The sequence below is a fragment of the Schistocerca nitens genome, chromosome 4, assembly GCF_023898315.1.
Source record: "Schistocerca nitens isolate TAMUIC-IGC-003100 chromosome 4, iqSchNite1.1, whole genome shotgun sequence".
NCBI lineage: Eukaryota > Metazoa > Arthropoda > Insecta > Orthoptera > Acrididae > Schistocerca > Schistocerca nitens.
The window spans coordinates 376,749,076-376,766,468 of NC_064617.1; the positions used below are offsets into that span (position 1 = coordinate 376,749,076).

General features: G+C 42.7%; 1 long non-coding RNA gene across 1 annotated transcript in view; it reads right to left on the reverse strand.

Moving 5' to 3' along the window:
* Positions 1–705: 705 nt before the first annotated feature.
* LOC126253536 (uncharacterized) overlaps positions 706–17,393 on the reverse strand; it is a 59,138-nt gene continuing 42,450 nt past the window's right edge. The window contains exon 2 of the long non-coding RNA XR_007545993.1: positions 706–1,219. This is a non-coding gene — a long non-coding RNA (uncharacterized LOC126253536). The remainder of the gene's footprint in view (positions 1,220–17,393) is intronic.

The following is a 17,393-nucleotide window of genomic DNA, read 5'->3' on the forward strand; positions in this document are numbered from 1 at the left end:
AACATTAGAAGATGTAAAAAATGCCAGATTCACTCCTAGTGAGCCAATTGTTTTGTTATTCTTTAAAAACACATAGGTAACGTCAGATTCATAAATTTTTTCTTAAATATTTACAAAATACTAGGAGGCACATGATGTACGCTGCGATTATTAGAATTGATTTGATTTTTTTTTTCTTTTCTATTATTTTTCTCTCATTTAATCGTTGCTAAGAGATACGTCGTTCCTCTTACTTACTGAATAATTCATAGATGGCGTCAGCTAGATAGATGGTTGGTGTTCTGCGCAAAGCGTACCTTCAGTAGTCTTGAATGAATTATAACTGAAGCCCGAACAACAGAGGACTGACGGATTAGGGCGTGTGCTTCTTGTATTTATCACTGATAATATAGCTAGTTACTTGCCGAAATCGAGCCTGAAAGGAAAGGACGACTGATTGATTTCTGTTCTCCATCATTTTGAAAGTCATTTCACAGAGTGCATTAGACATTTCTAACGGAAGGTAATTTGATCTTTGATATACTTTATTTTGTCTACAGTATGTTTCCTGTCAAGATTCCTTAGCTATGAATATTGTGCCTATGTAAACTGTTAAATATCTTAAATCAGTATTGAAACTCTTGTCTTTTGTCTGTGTAGATGTTTTAATATTTGTGCCAAGCTCATGCCATATGACTTATAACGTCCAAGCCAATAAAAAGCGAGTTCCAGAAAGAATGGTGTATTTCCAGCATTTAATTTTATGAAATGGATACAAACAATAAATATGTACAAGATGTTCATATTCCTGGGGCGGGTGCAGATCGTCCGTTCACACACTTCTGTAGCATTTCCCGTTATGACCCAGTCTGAAGCCGGGTTTGCACTTGGCCAGGTTAGGGAAGACAACGAGTGTTTTCACGTGCGGAATATCCGACCCAGACGTGGTTACATCGTCCGTCACTGACGTCACGAAAAACTTGCCGCCAGAGGACTGTTGTTGCTGCTGTTGGTGCGTAGGTGCATTGCGGAGGTGGTTGTGATTGGCTGCTGAGGAAACTCGCTGTGATCTCGGAGGCAGCGTTGTGAACCTTGCTCGCCGGACAGGCACGGACGTCTTAACGAAGCTGCTGGCCTAATAGACAATGACACCGCCATCGCAAGACCGGTGTGCCAGGAGCACCAGCGAGAGAATAGTAAGCACTGGACAGAAGTACATTTGCACCGCTCTGGCAGCAACCTGCAACACAGCCCACAGCAACTCTTAACATGATATTCTTTCGTTATCGTACTTACTATCAAATACAACAAACAACTGCTGAAAATAGTCTTTTGATATACTTGTTTTCTATTCAGAGTTGTAAGTTTGTACTACTGTAAAGAATTAATCTTTATTGTACTGGAACAAAGATAAACGAGCGCACTGCATGAGTAATGAATAAGATCCTTGAGTCTGTGTTTAGTTTTATCTGTGGTTGACTTGCTAGCGTTGGGGCATTCTTATTACAGGCCGGCGGGTGTGGCCGAGCGGTTCTAGGCGCTTCAGTCTGGAACCGCGCGACCGCTACGGTCGTAGGTTCGGATCCTGCCTCGGGCATGGATGTGTGTCATGTCCTTAGGTTAGTTATGGTTAAGTAGTTCTAAGTTCTAGGGAACTGATGACCTCATTACAGAGCCATTTGAACCATAGTAGCGGACAGTTGAGCTTTTCAGAGAATGAGATCCGTTATTTGTGAATCTGTGAGAAACTATATGGAGTAGTTTATTGTGGAAATGAAAACGTATTTGTAATACTTTCTTGTTCTTTATACCGATGGAGAACATTTTGGAGGTATTTTAAAGGTAACGAAGATATGCGCAAGAATTAATTGTTCGTTTGTCGCCACTGTTAACTGCAGTAATCTAATAATGTTTATGATTAGTGCTAATATGATCTCTTTTCCTTCATTATGTCACATATTACGCAACCGGTTGAGATTTTTGAAATTTTTGTAATGAGAAAATTTCGCAGTTGTTACAAAAAAATGGCTCTGAGCACTATGGGACTTAACATCTGAGGTTATCAGTCCCCTAGAACTTAGAACTACTTAAACCTAACTAAGGACATCACACACATCCATGCCCGAGGCAGGATTCGAACCTGCGACCAAAGCAGTCGCGCGGTTCCGAACTGAAGCGCCTAGAACCGCTTGGCCAAGGCGGCCGACGCAGTTGTTGCAGTCCCATTGTGTTGTGCAATCCTTTTTGCTGATAATTAGATCCTGTTTTTGAAGAACGATTTTCTTTCAAGTAAAATCGACGTCCATGATTTATAGTAAAGCTCTAAATATTTCGTCGTGTGTGCATTGCACCCTACGCCACACGAAGCCACAGATTGTTCCTAATAAGCAAAAAGAAAAACAAAATTAGTAGTGAGTAGTTTATTTTCCTGTAACTGCTGCATCTGCTGATTCGTATTTGCTTTCGAGAATTTCAGTACTCCAGACGCGAAAACTGCATGCTCAGCAATAGGTTAGTCACTTTTCCTTCAGGGAAGATCGCAGCTTGCATTCTTGACCAAAAAGTGTGTAGTTGGGATCGTTAGGTGTCGTAATAGCAGCAGATTAATTTTCAGTGTGCAGTATTGATAATTTCAAACAGTTATTCTCTTCCGAGTAGAACAGTAATTAACTTTTTTGGACATTCCAAGTGAAGCATTGCGCGTCATATTACGCATGATTCATAATGTCCTTCGGTACTGCACTAGCAGCAGCTCTGTAGTTCAGTTTCAAGGCAATCGACTCTCGCAGAAGTTTATAGAGGAGGCGTTTCGATTAAAATTACTTCTACCGGAACGTAGGAGTGAAGTATCGCGTTCCGTCACTCATTTTACTGAAAGTCTGCAATGATATTGCTAAAATGAGCTCGTTCAGCTGCCAGACAACAACATACACAAGACCGCAAATAATCTAATACGACAGACCAGCTCCATTTACAATATAATTTTCTTCTATATAACCTTAGTGCTTGAAACAAAGTTCGTGTTTACTTAATCGGTGACAAATATAGTGTTTCACTACGCATATCCACTAGATTACACTTAACACACTAACGTAAAAAAATCGCAACACCAAAACATAATAAATGTAGAGCAATGAAATTTCGGGAACAGATACGTCTAGGTAACGTATTTAAGTGATTAATATTGAAAGATGACAGAGATAAGCCAATGCAAATGTTAAATGGAGGTACATTAATAATTGATGTAACAGCCAGAATGTTGACTGCATTGTGTAGTGCAGGTGCAGACAGTCAGTTCGTGGGATGGAGGTCCATGCCTGATACGCTTGGTCGATCAGTACAGGGACACTTCATGCCGGTTGTGTATGACGCTGGAGTTGTTGTCCGATGATGTCCCATACGTGATCGAGCAGGCCAAGGCACCATATCGACACTCTGTAGAGCATGTTGGGTTATGCGGCATGTGGGCGAGCGCTATCCTGTTGGAAAGCACCCGGGAATGTTGTCCATGAATGACAGCACAACAGGTCCAATCATGAGATTGACGTATAAATTTGCAGTCAGTGTGGGTTGGATAACAACGAGAGCGCTCCTGCTGACATACGAAATCGCACTCCAGATCACAACTCCACATGTAGAGTCAGTGCGTCTAGCACGCTGACAGGTTGGTTGCAGGCCCTCAACTGGCCTACTTCTACCCAACACACCTACTTCTATCCAACACACGGCTATCATTGGCATCGAGGCTGTGTTTATCAGAAAACACGACAGACTTCGCCCTGTCTCCCCCCCCCCCTTCGACTGTCCCCCCCCCCCCCCTCCCGCGGCCCAATGTGCTCTCGGTTGACACAACTGAAGTCGGTGATTTCAGGTCAGGGGAATGCTCGCTACAAGGGATCTGACTCGGAGCTGTCCTTGAAGTAACTAACTGATTTGTAACAGTTCGTTATATCACTATGGTGCCGACTGCTGAGGCAGATGCAGTACGATGCGCCAGAGCCATACGCTGAACACGTGACCGTCCGGAGCCCGTTTTTTTTTTTCCGACCGTACAATTCCTTTGGCCACCGCTGCCAGCAAGCAAGTACAGTTGCTACATTCCTGTCAAGTCTTCCTGCAGTATCGCAGAAGAAGCATCGAGCTTCTCGTAGCCCTAATACACGACGTCGTTCAAAGCCATTGAGTTGTTGATAATGGGATCTTTGTCGCCTTAAAGACATTCTTGACTAACGTCATCAAGTCCAACCTCAAAGGTAACTCACGCCCACGACCGTTACAGCGTGTATACAAAGCTAACCTGATGCGCATCGTCAGAGTGGCGCTACTAGGGCGTCTCTCATGCGACTGGTGCGTAATTTGAATAGACAATATCTTTCAGATGTAGAGACACATCTTCCAACTTTCCTTATGTCGCACAACCCCTTCTTGGTGTTGCGTTTTTTTTCCCCCGTTGTTGTGTAATATGACAGATTAGCTCTGTCTGCAATAGAATTTCTTTACACATATGATTTGTGCTTGAAACTGAGAGTTCGTCTTCACTTAGTAACGAAAGCAACTATTTTCGAGAGGAGTACTTAAGTGCAACAATGATAGCTGGCGACAAACACAGTCTATCTTGCACAGCATTTTACTCACCGAACGAGAAGAATTTCTCCAAAATACTACAGGCTTTCTCGGTGAGATCTGCTCGACAGGGTACACGGCTTACGTTGTACGGTCTGTTGGCGGGACAGTGACCGGGTCACATTTTATTGAGAGTTCCTGTCCGAACGTAAACGGAGCCAAAGGTTGCCCCGTGCCGATATATGAGACTGGAACGAAGATTCAGTAACATCTGCACAACCATGTCAAGGAAAAAGATTTGTCTTCACGCTGTCCCCATTTCCACTTGAAAGTCTAAACAATATTTCATGTAAAAGCGTAACTGATGAGCGTTGCACTTCCAGAGATAAGTGACTGCAGCAACATATGCTCCAGCCAATTATTTTCTAACTAATTAATTAATTACTGATTTCACTTCTGTAACTCGTGTTTAACATGACATCACCTGAAGGAAACAGTCCACACTTGCGATATTCAAAATGACTCCAAGTTCCCAACGTGTCTCAAGTTGACTTTATGCACCTCTTCAGAGACTTCCTTCAATATTTCGCACTGCTTCACCCTTTTCCTATGCGTGGCATGTTGTAAACATAGCTAGCAAAATGATTCAAATGGCTCTGAGCACTATGGGATTTAACGTCTTAGGGCATCAGTCCCCTAGAACTTAGAACTACTTAAAGCTAACTAACCTAAGGACATCACACACATCCATGCCCGAGGCACAATTCGAACCTGCGACCGTAGCGGACGCGCGGTTCCAGTCTGAAGCACCTAGAACCGCTCGGCCACGCCGGCCGGCATAGCTACCATCACAGACATAGTTTTGTGTTTATAGAGTTAGCATTACGTATGACTTCCGTTCAAAAGCAATACAAAACATTATGAAAACAAAGAACTTTAAGGTAAAATACAACCCTTCTCCTGAAAACTGTCCGAGTTCAAAAAACGGTTCAAACGGCTCTGAGCACTATGGGACTTAACTGCTAAGGTCATCAGTCCCCTAGAACTTAGAACTACTTAAACCTAACTAACCTAAGGACGTCACACAGATCCATGACCGAGGCAGGATTCGAACCTGCGACCGTAGCGGCCGCGCGGTTCCAGACTGTAGCGCCTAGAACCGATCGGCCACCCCGGCCAGCTGTCCAGATTCGCCACCACTACTAAAATGAAGAGGTCACTTTACACACTAGATAGGCAAAATAAAATGGCCCATGTATTGTCAACAACACTGACGCGGGATTGAAAATTGTTAATGACCGTCAGAGAATCGAACACCGTTGACGGAGATGCAGCGCTGTGCTCGATTTAACGACGCTCGGTTTATCCAACTGTGAATCACTCCTAGCAGCCCTTCCTGCAACAGCGGTTTCAGTTTTCTGCTGTAGCTCTGTCAGTGTGTGGAGATTACCTGGGTAGACGAGACCCTTAATTTACCCAACAGGGAAAAATATCGCAGATCAGGCGATCGAGTGGCCAGGGGATTGCGGTGCTTCTGCTGATTGTCCTCTCCTCAGCCAGCACATCATGCACGCGTCACAAGGTAGTCACGGTTTCGTTTTTCTGAATCTGTACTGCTCATACTGTCATTCATCTTCAGTGAGTTGTGTTAAACAGTTTCTGGACATTCCAGTTAGCATTAATAGTTTAAGAATTCTGTTATGATGCGTTACGGCACCATACTTCACGCACCGAACATCAGTCTTGAGATCATGCAACGGATCTTCTAAGCTTTGCAACTGACCGCTGATATCGGCCGTCCATGCGTCTGTTTTATTTCTTATAGGTAATAAGGTTACGGTGACCAGGAAAAATTACTGAGTGTTACAACTAAACTACACTACTGGCCATTAAAATTACTACACCAAGAAGAAATGCAGATGTTAAACGGGTATTCATTGCACAAATATATTATACTAGAACTGACATGTCATTACATTTTCACGCAATTTGGGTGCATAGATCCTGACAAATCAGTACCCAGAACAGCCACCTCTGGCCGTAATAACGGCCGTGATACGCCTGGGCATTGAGTCAAACAGAGCTTGGATGGCGTGTACAGGTACAGCTGCCCATGCAGCTTCAACACGATACCACAGTTCATCAAGAGTAATGACTGGCCTATTGTGAAGAGCCAGTTGCTAGGCCACCTTGATCAGACGTTTTCAATGGGTGAGAGATCTGGAGAATGTGCTGGCCAGGGCAGCAGTCGAACATTTTCTGTGTCCAGAATGGCCCGTACAGGACCTGCAACATGCGGTCGTGGATTATCCTGCTGAAATGTAGGGTTTCGCAGGGATCGAGTGAAGAGTAGAGACACGGGTCGTAACATATCTGAAATGTAACGTCCACTGTTCAAAGTGCCGTCAGTGCGAACAAGAAGTGAGCGAGACGTGTAACCAGTGGCACCCCATACCATCAGGCCAGTATGGCGATGACGAATACACGCTTCCAATGTGCGTTCACCGCAATGTCGCCAAACACGGATGCGACCATCATGACGCTGTAAACAGAAACTGGATTCATCCGAAAAAATAACGTTTTGCCATTTGTGCACCCAGGTACGTCGTTGAGTACACCATCGCAGGTGCTCCTGTCTGTGAAGCAGCGTCAAGGGTAACCGTAGGCATGGTCTCCGAGCTGATAGTCCATGCTGCTGCAAACGTCGTCGAACTGTTCGTGCAGATGGCTGTTGTCTTGCAAAATTCCCATTTGTTGACACAGGGATCGAGACGTGGCTGCACGATCCGTTACAGCCATGCGGGTAAGATGCCTGTCATCTCGACTGCTAGTGATACGAGGCTGTTGGGATCCAGCAAGGCGTTCCGTATTACCCTCCTGAACCAACCGATTCCATATTCTGCTAACAGTCATTGGATCTCGACCAACGCGAGCAGCAATATCGCGATAAGATAAACCGCAATCGCGATAGGCTACAATCCGACCTTTATCAAAGTCCGAACCGTCATGGTACGCATTTCTCCTCCTTACACGAGGCATCACAACAACGTTTCACCAGGCAACGCCGGTCAACTGCTGTTTGTGTATGAGAAATCGGTTGGAAACTTTCCTCATATCAGCACATTGTAGGTGTCGCCACCGTCGCCAACCTTGTGTGAATTCTCTGAAAAGCTAATCATTTGCATATCACAGCATTTTCTTCCTGTCGGTTAAATTTCGCGTCTGTAGCACGTCTCTTCGTGGTGTAGCAGTTTTAATTGCCAGTAGTGGACTTACAGTCCGCCCCTCGTGGTCTCGCGGTAGCGTTCTCGCTTCCCGAGCACGGGGTCACGGGTTCGATTCCCGGCGGGGTCACGGATTTTTCCTGCCTCGAGATGAATGGGTGTTGTTGTGTCGTCTTCATCAACATCATTCATCCCCATTACGGTCGGAGGAAGGCAACGGCAAACCATCTCCATTAGGACCTTGCCTAGTAAGGCGGTGCGGGTCTCCCGCATCGTTCCCCTAAGCTCTGTAAAGAAGCATGGGACTTCATTCCATTTTCCAGTGCACTTACAAGAGGGGGATAAGCCGTGTAACAACCTTCTTGAAAACTTTTTCATCCGTCACGCAGTAATTCGACTCTACATCTACATGATTACCCTGCGATTCACACTGTATAACTAGACTTCAGTTCACAGTTAAGTACCTGGCTGAGGTTTCATCGAATCACCTTTAAGCTATTTCTCTACCGTTCCACTCTCCAACAGCAAGTGGGAAAAACGAACACTTAAGTTTTGCCGAACGAGCTCTGATTTCTCTTATTTTATTACGATGATCATTCATCCCTACGTAGAAAGACGTCAACAAAATATTTTCGCATTCTGAGGGGAAACTTGGTGACTGAAATTTCGTGAGAAGATCCTGCAGCAACGAAAGACGCCTTTATTTTAATGATACCAACCCAGTTCAAGCATCTCATCCATGGCACTTTCTCCACTAATTCGAAATAATTTAAAACAAGCTGCCTTTCTCTGAACTTTTTCGATATTGTTCGTCAATCCTATCTGATGAGGATCCCACATCGCTCGGCAAAACTCCAGAAGAATTCGGGAAAGCGTAGTGTAGGCAGACGCGTTGCATTTTCTAAGTGTTCTGTCACTATAGTGCAGTCTTTGGTTCGCTTTCCCCACAACAATATCTGTGTAAGCGTATTCAGTTGAATTCGCAGCTTTTAGATTTGTGTGATTTATCATGTACCCGGAATTAAGTGGATTTCTTTTTGTGCTCATGTCGATGACTTCACACTTCTCATTATTTAGAGGCAACTGTCACTTTCGCACAATACAGACCTCTTGCCTAAATCATTTTGCAGCTGGTTTTGTTCATCTGATTAGGAACAGCAGAGGACCTTTAACTATTCCTTGGTGAACGCCAGATGTTATTTCTGTTTAACTCCATGACTTTCCATCAATAACTACGAATTTTGACCTTTACGATAGGAAATCACGAATCCAGTCACACAACTCAGACGACATTCCGTACCCATGCAATTTGGTTAGAAATCGCTTGCGAGGAACGGTGTAAAAAGCCTCATGTAAATCTAAAAATATGGAATCAATTTGACATTCCTTGTCGATAGCAATCGTTACTTAGATATATTAAAATAGCTAGCTGAGTTTCACAAGAACGATATAATCTGAGTCTGTGTTGGCCATTTGTCAATAAATCGTTTTGCTCGAGATAATTCATAATGTTTGAACATGTGTTCCAAAACCCTACAGGAGATAGACGTCATTGATATGGGTCTGTAATTCAGCCCAGATTACTCCTATTTTTCTGCTTTGTTGTTAGTGTGCCTTGTGCAAGTTTCCAATCTTCAGGTGCGGATCTGTGTACGAGCGAGCGGTTGTATATGATTGCTAAGTATGAGGCTATTGTATCAGCATACTTTGAAAGAAATGTAACTGATATACCGGCTTGACCAGAACAGTTGCCTTTATAAAGTGATTTGAGATGTTTAGCTTCACCGAAGATAGCTACTGCTTAGTTACTCATGTTGGCAGTTGTTATTGATTCGAATTCTGGAACGATTACTTCGTCTTCTTTGGTAAAGGCATTTCGGAAGACAGTGTTTAGCAACTCTACTTTAGTGGCATTGTTATCAAAACTTAGTAACCATTCCTATTTTGCAGTAGTGGTACTGATTGCCTCTTGCCGCTGGTGTATTTTACATGCAAACAAAATCTCCTTGAGTTTTCTGGCAGATTTCGAGACAGAGTTTCGTTGTGGAAACTATCAAAAGCATCTTGCTTTGAAGATCGTCACTTTCGAGTTTCTGTGAAACTTTGCCAATCTTGGGGATTTTGCGTTCTTTTAAATTTGGTACGCTTTTTCTGTTGCTCCCGCAGTTGCTCTGACCAGTTTTGTGTTCCTTCGGGGATCAGTAACATTAATAAGAGGTCTTTGGTATATATCTCTCAACTGCTGTCGATATTATTTCTCTGAATTTACCCCACATCTGGTCTACGCTTAGGCAGTGAAATTGGAGGAAGACTGTCTCTTAGGAAGGCATCAAGCGAATTTTTATCTACTTTTTTAAATAGATACACTGTGAGTTTGAAACTTCCTGGCAGATTAAAACTGTGTGCCCGACCGAGACTCGAACTCGGGACCTTGGCCTTTCGCGGGAGAGCTTCTGTAAAGTTGGGAAGGTAGGAGACGAGATACTGGCAGAAGTAAAGCTGTGAGGACCAGGCGTGAGTCGTGCTTCGGTGGCTCAGATGGTAGAGCACTTGCCCGCGAAAGGCAAAGGTCCCGAGTTCGAGTCTCGGTCGGGCACACAGTTTTAATCTGCCAGGAAGTTTCATATCAGCGCACACTCCGCTGCAGAGTGAAAATCTCATTATGGACACTGTGAGTTTATTTTTGGCGGATTTGGATGTTACGGTATTCAGTCTCGCTACAACTAACTACTACAATTAACCCCTGTTTTCGTCATGATGGTCCCTATTTGCTCTGGATTAGTTGTTGCTCAGAAATCAAGTATGTTTCCGCAACCATTTACACTTCAAGAGGGCTCACGAACTAAGTGTTCAAAATAATTTTCTGCGAAAGCATTCAGTACGATTTCGGATGCGTTTTGTGCCTACCACCGATTTGAAACCTGTATTTTCTGCATTTTCTTCAACATATCGAGAGCAGATTGCTGTCACCACCAACTGTAATTTTGTGAGTGGCATACCTGTTTGATATAACATTTTCTGGAGAAATTAGTACCTGGCTTAATGATGGCAGCAACCGACTGGCTGGAAACAATCAACCCCTTTAGTTGTGGTTTTATGCGTCAGTTGAATTATTCATTCATTCCTTTGAGTGAAACCAGTCTAAAGGAGCAATCAACGCAGCCAGTTAAAGCTTTACGTTTCGGTTGGAGTGTTAATTAATTAATTAAGACATTCATTCATTTGGGCCGGGGCCAGTCTGGGAGAGCAACCGAATGAAAACAGTCTATTTAGTCAGTTGTATCTGCAGGGTTATTATTAATTCATTTATTTCAAGTGCATCCAGGCTGTGGGGGCAACAGAATGAAAACAGTCGACGCAGTCCGGCGCATTCAGTTCGGAGGAGAAACATTACACAGTTTTGCCATTGTTAAATCATTATTGTTGACTGCACGCTGTTATCGCCTGTCGTCACTGTTGTTACCATTTCGATATCTGCTTTTCATTGAGTGTCAATAGGTAGCTTGTGGTCCGGTTTCTCGTCCATGCTTATGAATAGGCATTTACTTAGTGATGAACTTTGTGTCAAATCGGAAAGCAGAAACGTTCAGTGAAAGGGGAATGGAAGAGATCATACAGCTGGATGAAAAGCTATCCTCAAGACAGTTTCAATGCTGTATCTGTATCTGCAAGGGTGACTCATATTATGAAGCTATATTAATTACAGAAATTAAAAAACATAGTTAATGGGGACAAATTCTTTTCCAAAAGGAAACTACAGTACTTCCGACAGGTGACAGTATATGCTTAAAAGGCAAGTGACTAAGTCATCAAACATTTTTTAAAAATGTATTTGTATTGATATTTTCAGAAAGTATGAATGATCGTGTGGATTTTCCGTTCACATCGCCGCAGAATTTACTGAAATATGACTATCGGTGATGGGTGCAAACCAGCGGGAAGAGAGACAGAGAGAGAAAGAGAGCTTCAATAAATTTTAATAACAAAGTAATCGTTCATCTCTTTAAACATACTATAATGTAGCACCAATTACAAATCTTGCAAAACGAACGAAACATCCATATTTAGGCCGAATACCAGAAGTAAGAAAAAAATCATATTTCAGTAAATAAATCTAGTAATTTTGAAAATACTTCAGTTTTAGAAATGTACTTTTTATTCTTTTCCTTGAAATATGATACGTTATCTGTCTCCAGAAAAGTTCGCAAGCCCGGTCACGGTTCGTGTGTAGCCGAAAAGGCTGGAAAAGTGGCTAAATGAAATCGCCCAAACACGGAGACTGAGTGAAACAATTCACGCACCCTGCCCCTAAGTGCAAGATACTTGTGTCATTCGGGTGTCTCACATTAACAAGGGGATCGCGCCTCACCGTATCGCCAATTGCGTCCACATTTGTGATATGTGAGGGGCTTTGCCAGGAATGAAAGTGACAAGTAAGAATTTCTAGAGGGCCAAACGTTTAGAAAAAATTGAATTTTTGCTGCGGGATGAGCGAGACATGAGCCTTTTATGTTAGCGTAGTTTTCAAGCAACGGCTGGTGCGACGAACAAAGTGCAGAATGGTAAACCGAAGGTAGTGGGCCCGAGACTCCGCGCAGAAACTCTTTTTTATCATTTTTATTTTGAAATTTTACGTTACCTGCACTGCAAATAAACCTAAATAATGTTCAGTGTGTTGTATTTACTGGTATTTTCATAAAAAAAGTATGAAAAAGAAAGACAAAGAGAAATTTGAGATTTCAAATTATTGTCTAAGAAAGGATTTAACTGACAGCGCCCACGAGGACACTGCAAATAACTTTCCAAGAAGGGAACGTAATTAAACTGTCTGACAATTTCTAAGGAACAGAGACATTGTTGGACAGTTGTAATCCCTGTCAATTATGGACGACATGAAACACACTACTGAGAATGTTGAAAATATAGATATTTTCTCCCAGGAATATCGATAACTGCAGACGAAATGTGCTTTCCGATGTATCGACATATCAGTAATAAATAATCGGCTGCCGATATTTTTATTTTATACTATATTTTTTCCCAATTTTCGGTAATATTTGAAATTGTAGAACATAATTTTAATTTCGCTGGGTGAAGGAGTCTTACTACTTTTTGAGCTCTCGCCACGTCCAGTCTGTCTGTTTGACTGTGTGAAGCATGTAAGGTGGCACAAAGAAGAAGTCCGATTGCACTGGGGGTGGCCATATGGATTGTATAAGAAGGTTTCCGATGTGAAGAAACAGCACACCAGTTGCGTTAGAAGCAATTTTTAATGCAAGTAACGTGCTATTTCTTCACATAGGCATTCATCAAAAGCAGTTACAGAAAATGATGGACAAAAACGAAAATGACAAGATAGTTCTTTACAGTGGGCGGAGACGTGTGAAGGAAATGCTGACGTAATCGGCGCTCGGCGCTACTTACAGAAACTGCAACGTTTAACTTCACCACGAATTTTGACACTACAACTGATGGGCCACTGGCGTTTGCAGAACTGAAAAAACCGGGGCAACTTGGTGTGTTCAGTCAAATCCGATACTTGATGAAACCGAACGACGGACCCATCGGACACCTTTTATTGTGCCACTTACATGCAAATACCATTGTTAGCAAAGTGGTTGTCGCCAAGCGTGAACGAGCATCGTTTTCCTTTCAATTCTTGCTCTAAGGGGGATAAGCAGGCTGCTAGCTTGTTGATGTACAGAATATCTAATAATAAATCAATACTTAAATATATAGCTCCAAGCCTGCAATATATTTACCATGTGCAGCCGATATTTTTATAGGCCGGTACGTCGATATTTATCCGTCGTTATATCGATACTTTTCTCGATATAACAGAAGTCGTTAATGATTTTTTTTTAATATGGTTATACGGGATTCCCGAAATTTTTAAAAACATCAACAGTCCTACATAGTACATACGTATCAGAGGTGGAGTAGTATATTTCTAACGTAAAATGATACAGATTTCACCACAAAGGAAGACAGGATAAGAGACATAAATAAAGTTCACTTTCGACACAGGTCAGACTTAAACATAAAGCTCGATATTGGACTCCCAGTAAGGAATGTGTCCTCCTTGCGCACTAATTGCACATTTTACACCTGCATTCATGCTTGCTAATAATGTGTTGAGGAGTCCTTGGGGCATATTGTCGAAATTCTCTCTCAAGACGGTTTTCAGTTCTTGCACGGTTCGGGGACGAGGTATACATTGAGAAACACGTCTGCCAAGATCATGCCAGTCATGCTCTATATGTTTTAGGTCTGGGAAGTACGCAAGCCATTCCGTACTTCCAATACCTTTGCTTTCCAGTATGTCCAACACCTCAGCAGTCCTGTGTGCGCTGGCATCGTCGTCCACAAACAGAAAGTCGGGACGGCACACATAAACAGTCGGACATAATCCAGAATAATCTACTTGCAATACCGCTATGCTGTAACGGTACCTCGTGAAAAAATATGTGGCGGTGTTCGGCCATACCAGAACGCCTAGGGCATACCGATGACATTCATGAACATTCTGTGATGTGTAACATGTTCCCCATTCTCTATACGCTAACTGGTGGCCAGCATCACTTGCCATTGTGTAGCGGGATTTGTCGGAGAACATCACTTTTGACCACTGTTGGCTTGGTTCAAATGGCTCTGAGCACTATGGGACTCAACTGCTGTGGTCATCAGTCCCCTAGAACTTAGAACTACTTAAACCTAACTAACCTAAGGACATCACACACATCCATGCCCGAGGCAGGATTCGAACCTGCGACCGTAGCAGTCGCACGGTTCCGGACTGCGCGCCTAGAACCGCGAGACCACCGCGGCCGGCTTTGACCACTGTTGCTGATCTCAAACGACATGCCCCTAAACAACGAACTCTTTTTCGATGAAGGTGTGGTTGAAGTGGAATGTATTTAACAAGCTTGTGAACATACAAGCCAGCCTGATTTAATCTCTGAAAAATGGTTCTGGCAGAGACACGTGTAGCAGTAGCGGTTGCTGCGTCTGCAGCTATCCACCTAGGAGTGAGTTGTCCATTCCTTTTCACCATTGGGGCTTCGTATCGATCCCCTTGCGCTGTGGTGGTCGTACGGCGATAGACATGCTTTCGCATAGCGTTTCTACGTTCAGCGGCCTTTTTTAATCGTGAGATGACACTTTTGGACACACCCATTATTGTGGCCACAGTAGAGACATTTTGACCGGCTTTGAGCCGTCCAAATGTTCGTCCAAGATTGTAATCATGCAGATGATGTGTTGTAGATATGTTGCCGTACCACACGGAATATCACACTAATCGGTGCCACAACAACATTCGTCAAACACCGTACTGCATGAACTGTCGAATGCATACAGAGCGTTCGTGCACAGCCTTCGCTGCATTTAACACGTCTCGCCCTCTACATTTCCGTTTACTATCATTGGTCGGGTGTTCCGTACCAATGTTCAGTTGTTCTGTAGCAATTGGCAAGTATTTCTTAGCACGAAGTTCTCGTGTACGCCTTACAATCCCTTCCTAGAAATTAATTTGCAGTCCCAAATTTTCTTTCCTTTCTGAGAAAATATTAATAAATACAATGTACTGAACATTGTTTAGGTTTTTTGCAGTGTAACTAAAATAAAAATTGAAAATGAAAAAATAAAAACAGATTCTGCATAGAGGATTCAATCTAGGACCCTTGTCTTACCGTTTTGTACTCTTCCCGCTGCGTCAATCACTGTCTGGAAACTACGCTAACACAGGTGGTTCATGTCTCGCCCAATCCGCGATAAAAACGCTATTTTTTTTAGGCTTGGTCATTTGGAGCTCCCACTTGTGTGACTTTCATTTTTGACCGAGCTCTGCGTGTACCATAAATTTGCAAAAAATCGGCGATGCCGAGCAGAAGTGGTGCCCGTATAAGTAAACGACTCATACTCAGAGAGTGAATAAAAATATTCATATAAGATTTTTTTTAACTCAGTCACTTTTTATGATACAAACATTACCCGTTTCCGCCTTCAAGGCATGAAGACTTGTTCACCCAATGACACCCAAAGCACCAGAATATCGCCCTTGAAGGACGAAGCCGGTAATGATTGTATCACAAAAAAGTGATGGAGTCAAAAATAAAAATTAATACCTTACAATAAGTCAGCCACCGTCTCCGCATACGGAATGGCGTTTTCTCCAACATTCATATTGCTCACGTGGCGAAGAGGCTAGTTTTTTTCGGTTGCTTCATTCGAATGACAGAACCGACTGAATGAAAAAGCAATGGACTAGCCTTGTCAAAACCAGTCAGTTGTCTCATCACTAATCTGGACTTAGCAATGCGCACGGCGACGGCAGCCTGTCAGTGGGTCTAACAACCGTAAGGGCAAGGGATGCCCGCAGATCAATACCGTTAAGCAGTGGCGGTTCGTGAGCATACATTCTGCGTATTCACAAATTTTTAGACTGAGATAAATTTGAGAGTATAAATTTAATAGCATCTGCTGTATAACAGTTATGCTTATCAACAAGTTTATATAATTACAGCCTCTGACAATAATAATAATAATATGCACAACTTAACTCACAAAGGAAAAACAGTTTTTGTCGAATTTTGTTGTTTTGTACGTAATTAAATATAGTTTAGGGCAAGAAATAAATAATATACAAGCTTTCGATACTCCCGTTTCGCATTTTTATGTAAATGGGAGTTTTCGTGGCCTTTTTATTTTTTCGAACTAATGTACGAGATCCCTAACACGTTTATTAGTCCACAAATTAACTTCCGGACAACAACTTACGCTACTTGTAAAGTTCTTTGTCAAATGGTCGCTTGTTGCCACACTTATTTAACTTCGTCACTTTCTCATTCTACGATTGTGGTCTGGAAGGTCTACGTTCCTTTGCAGCTAACTTTTCCTGGCACTTTACTTTTCTGTTAGCCTTTAAAATAGACGGAACAGAGCTCATCTTGACACTGCACATGGAAGCCGATCCCCACGCAGTAAACAACCAACTCCAAACACACACTGCCGTTTCTGGAAATGATTAAATTCAAGTAGTAATGTATACCAACATGGTCGCTTCATTATAATGCAAATGAGGCGCTGAGAACCCTAAAGGCCTATAGTACACCGTCGTCGATCCCACATTTAAGTCAATATCAAAGAAACCAGTGAGACAGGTTTTCGTGAAAGTTCTTATATAAAATGGAGGCCTGCTGTACAGATGAAACTGACTCACCATAACATAAAGTATGAATAAAAATTGCTTAAATGGCTCTAAGCACTATGGGACTTAACATCTGAGGTCATTAGTCCCGTAGACTTAGAACTACTGAAACCTAACTAACCTAAGGACATCACACACATCCACGCCCGAGGCAGGATTCGAACCTGCGACCGTAGCAGCAGCAAGGTTCCGGACAGAAGTGCCTAGAACCGCTCGGCCACAGCAGCCAGCTAAGCATGAATAAATACTACAATCTCACAACTGATGATGATGACGTGCTTTAGGCCTTTATAGTTCTCAGCGACTCAAATGTATTACTGTACGATAAAATCGAAAACTTAATATACTATTAACTTATTCAGAAACCCATAAAATAAGTTTTTCTATTAGTATATCTATAACATACACTGACGTCCGAT